Source organism: Apium graveolens, chromosome 9, assembly GCF_009905375.1.
Source record: "Apium graveolens cultivar Ventura chromosome 9, ASM990537v1, whole genome shotgun sequence".
NCBI classification, from domain to species: Eukaryota; Viridiplantae; Streptophyta; class Magnoliopsida; order Apiales; family Apiaceae; genus Apium; species Apium graveolens.
The window spans coordinates 214,976,414-214,981,150 of NC_133655.1; the positions used below are offsets into that span (position 1 = coordinate 214,976,414).

Below are 4,737 nucleotides of genomic sequence, written 5' to 3' on the forward strand. Positions count from 1 at the left end.
ATATTCGTCATGTCTTCTGCACTATCACTCCGGAGCATACTAGATGCTCATAAGTTGACTGGTCCTAATTTAGCTATTTGTTTTCACTGTAACAAGTTGGGGCACTGGAAGAGGAACTGCAAGGTTTACCTTGCAGAATTGAAGAAGAAGGGTAGTAAGACTACCGCTTCTGATTCAGGCATGTTCATGATCGAAGTTAATATGTTACTAGGTCAAATTTCTACTTGGGTATTAGATACCGCCTGTGGTTCTCATATTTGCAATTCGTTGCAAGGACTAAAGGGAAGTAGGACTCTTGAAAAAGATGAGGTGATTCTACGTATGGGCAATGGAGCAAGGGTTGCGGCCATATCTGTAGGATCATTTAGTTTACATATGCCTATGGGCAAGACTATTATTTTGAATAATTGTTATTACGTTCCCTCTATTGTGAGGAATATTGTTTCTATTCCTATGTTGGATGTGGATGGTTTTTCATTTATTATTAAGAATAATGAATGTTCTATCCTTAGAGATAATGTTCTTTTTGGACGTGACATTTTAAATAATGGTCTGTATGTATGTGACGTAGAGCATGATTTACTTCAGATTGAATAAACTAATAAAAGAAAACGAGATGATGAAAATCTGACCTATTTATGGCACTATAGGCTAGGTCATATTAGTGAAAATAGACTGCGGATATTGCATAAGGAAGGGTTACATGACCCCTTTGATTTTGAATCATATCATACATGCGAGTCTTGTCTATTGGGTAAAATGACCAAATCTCCATTTAGTGGACATGGAGAGAGGGCTGCATATTTGCTATGATTGGTACACACAGATGTATGTGGACCAATGTCTACGCAAGCCATGGGTGGATTTTCGTACTTCGTTACTTTCATAGATGATAGATCTAGATTCGGATATGTGTATTTGATGAAACACAAGTCTGAAGCCTTTGAAAAGTTCAAAGAATATAAACATGAAGTGGAGAAACAAACCAAACACAGTATTATAACTCTTCGATCAGATCGAGGTGGTGAATACTTGAATGGAGGTTTCTAGATTATCTCAAAGAAAATGGTATAGTCTCCCAGTGGACTCCTCCATATACTTCACAGTTAAATGGGGTATCTGAAAGGAGAAATCGAACTTTGTTAGACATGGTTCGGTCCATGATGAGCTATGCGAATCTTCCAGTATTCCTATGGGGTTATGCATCAGAAACCTCAATATATTTACTGAATAAGGTGCCTTCCAAATCTGTTCCTCAAACACCATATGAGATATGGAAAGAAAGGAAACCGAGTCTTAAATACGTTAAGATTTGGGGATGTCCAGCTTATGTCAAGAAAGTTGACCCAGATAAGCTGGAATCTCGATCCATAAAATGTAATTTTGTGGGATATTGATAAGTGGCATTTTATACCACTTAGAACGTCTTAAAATGGCTTAAATTGGTGTCTTGAAATCAAGTATTTTATGTATTTGATGCGTTTTTCTAGTATTTATGCATTTCAGGGTATTAGTTGCATTTCGGAGGAGGAATCATCAAGAATAAGCCTTGGCATGTGTTCACCATTGCGAGAGGAAAAGAACGGGCAGATTACGGCGAAGAAACGGAGCAAACATGGAATTTTTCCAGAAGGGTCCTGCGCGCCCGTGCAGCAATGCTGAGCGGCCGCGCAGCAGCCTTGCGCGCCCGCGCAGAAATGCTGAGCGGCCGCGCAGGGTCGGGGAAAAAGATATATTATTTTAGACTTCTACTTCTGTTTGGCTTCCAACTTCTATGTAATCTGAGTTTTATGGGACTATTATATAAGTAGATTTGAGACGTTTTTCACAAAGTATTAAGAGGAGATTATGTTTTAGATTGTGTTTTGCGCAAGAAGCGAAGGAGATAAGGAAGAAGACCGATTTAGCACACAGCAGCGAAGAGGAAGCATATATTCTTGTGATTCTTGTTTCGTTGTAACGTTGGATGCTAGTTTTCTTGCTTTGACTTATTTACTCTTGTGACGTACTCTGTTTTAATATAATTAGTTTAGTTATTATTTTCTTGTGTCGTTTATCATGATTTCATATGAACCCATGATGGCGGTAAGTTCTATTATGGGCTAATCGTGATCATGGGGTTGCAACGGATTTATTATGAAATTCTTTAGTTAATTGTTTAATACTTTAGTGTGTGATGATTGCATGATATCTAGTATTGGTTGTGCGTATTCGTCTTATGTGCGTCGCGAACATATAAGATAGGGTGTTAATCTCTTGTGAAGCGACGGTGGATCTTGAGATTTAGAACTTGCCATGCTAGCATAGGTTCATGTACATTGTGCATGATTAGTGGGTAACTCTAACAGTTTTATTTGCCTTATGTAATCAAAAGGAATAACTTGTGCTTAAATCGTTGTGTTGTCAATTTCTGTAGACATATAGGAACTCAACATAATTGATGACTATTCAACTTCTATCTTAATTGTGGATGTTTGGTAGAATGGTATTAGTACAATGAAAGTTGGCTTTAATCAGTTTTGTGTTATTCGATTAATATCATCACTGTCACATGCTAAAGGTAATAACAATGGCTATAGAAGGAAGTAATAATGAAGTTGTGATCTCATGAGTGTTTTATTATTGATAAATTGAAGTGTTAGTTAAGTGGTTAAGTAAGTAGTTAATTATAGTTAATATTTAATCAACAATTTTAAGTGTTATCTTAACATTGAGAAGTAATCATACATTGGTGAGTGAGTTTAATTAGACAATAACTTAGTCTGAGTCTCTGAGGGAACGAACTAGAAAGTATTCTATATTACTTGCGAATGCGTATACTTGCGTGAATATTAGTGCGTGATTTTGCCCTAACAAGTTTTTGGCGCCGCTGCCGGGGACTCGGCGTATTTGTTTAGTTTATGTACTTACCATCATTGGTCATTAGGACTCAGTGATTAGGACGTAGTAGTTAATTACTCTTTTCGGTCGTGTTTCAGGTACTTTAGCAAGCGTTTATGCAAACTCGTTCTCGTGCTCGCAAGAGGACCTTAGATACAGCTGAGGAAAAAGACGAAGTTCTTGATACTCCGGAGAAGTTAGATTTTGAGGATTCGGATTCAGGAACTGAGCAGAAAGAACCAGTAAACATGGGAGATCGTATTGTTCAAGCTGATCCAGCTCTTATGGATTTTTCTCGGCCTAAAATTGATGACATTCAGTCAAGCATCCTTCATCCGGCTATTCAAGCTAACACCTTTGAAATCAAGCCGGGCACTATTCAGATGGTGCAGAATTCTGTTTCTTTTGGAGGAGCGGCAACTGAAGACCCCAACATGCACATAAGGAATTTTGTCAAGATCTGCAGCACTTTTAAGTATAATGGCGTGACTGATGAGGCTATCAAGTTGAGGCTTTTCCCATTCTCACTGAGGGATAAGGCTAAAGACTGGTTACATTCTGAACCAGCTGGGTCCATCACTACGTGGCAAGATCTTGCGCAAAAGTTTCTGGTGAAGTTTTATCCAATGGCAAAGACTGCTGCTATGAGGAGTGCTCTTACTCAGTTTGCGCAGCAACCTACAGAATCTATGTGTGAGGCTTGGGAATGCTACAAGGAAATGTTGAGAAAATGTCCACATCATGGAATGCCGGATTGGATGGTAATCACTGGTTTTTATAATGGTTTGGGGGCCCAATCTTGGCCCATGCTCGATGCAGCAGCTGGAGGCGCCTTATGGGCTAAAAGCTATACTGAGGCGTATAATCTTATCGAGACGATGGCTGCAAATGAGCATCAAAACCCAACTCAGAGGATGACGTCAGGCAAGGTAGCAGGTATTCTGGAAGTTGATGCAGCCACCGCTATTGCAGCCCAGCTCCAAGCGCTATCAATGAAGGTTGATTCTTTGGCTACGTATGGAGTTAATCAAATAGCTATGGTTTGTGAGCTTTGTGCAGGTTCTCATGCTACGGATTAGTGTTCTCTTGTCAATGAATCTGTTCAGTATGTGAATAATTATCAGCAACAACAGCAGCCTGTGCCAGCAACTTATCATCCTAACAACAGAAATCATCCAAATTTCAGCTGGGGAAATAATCAGAATGCTATTCAGCCACCATATCAGCAAGGAGTGAGTAAACAGTTTAACCCACCTGGATTCCAGCAACCACAGCAGTATGCTACAAGACAATCATATCCTCAACAGGGAAGTGCAGCTGCACCTACTAGTGCTGATTTTGAGGAACTTAAGCTGTTGTGCAAGAGTCAGGCGGTTTCTATCAAGACCTTGGAAAATCAAATCGGTCAATTAGCCAATGCAGTGCTCAATCGTCAACCTGGCACTCTTCCCAGTGACACGGAAGTACCAGGCAGGAAGGAAGCTAAAGAGCAAGTCAAGGCTATTACCTTAAGGTCTGGAAAAGTAGCTGATGCTGAAAAGGCAAAAGAAGTCGAAGCTGAAGTTAGAGATGAAGAATCTAAGCAAAGGGAGAAAGCGGCGGAACCAAGGAAGACTACTGTTGACCACACTCTGCCTGAGGCTAATACAGGGGAGAAATAGCTCTATCCTCCACCACCTTTTCCTAAGAGATTGCAGCAACAAAAGCTGGATAGACAGTTCGGGAAGTTTCTGGAGGTGTTCAAGAAACTTCACATCAATATACCTTTCGCTGAGGCTCTGGAACAAATGCCTAGTTATGCGAAGTTTATGAAGACTATTCTTTCAAGGAAGGTGAAACTGGATGACCTTGAAACCG

General features: G+C 39.9%; 1 non-coding gene across 1 annotated transcript; it reads right to left on the reverse strand.

Annotated features, from left to right (window-relative positions):
• Positions 1 to 3,521: 3,521 nt before the first annotated feature.
• On the reverse strand, positions 3,522 to 3,628 carry LOC141687685 (small nucleolar RNA R71). The gene has a single exon (XR_012561173.1). It is a non-coding gene; the product is annotated as a small nucleolar RNA R71 (small nucleolar RNA).
• Between the last annotated feature and the right edge of the window lie 1,109 nt (positions 3,629 to 4,737).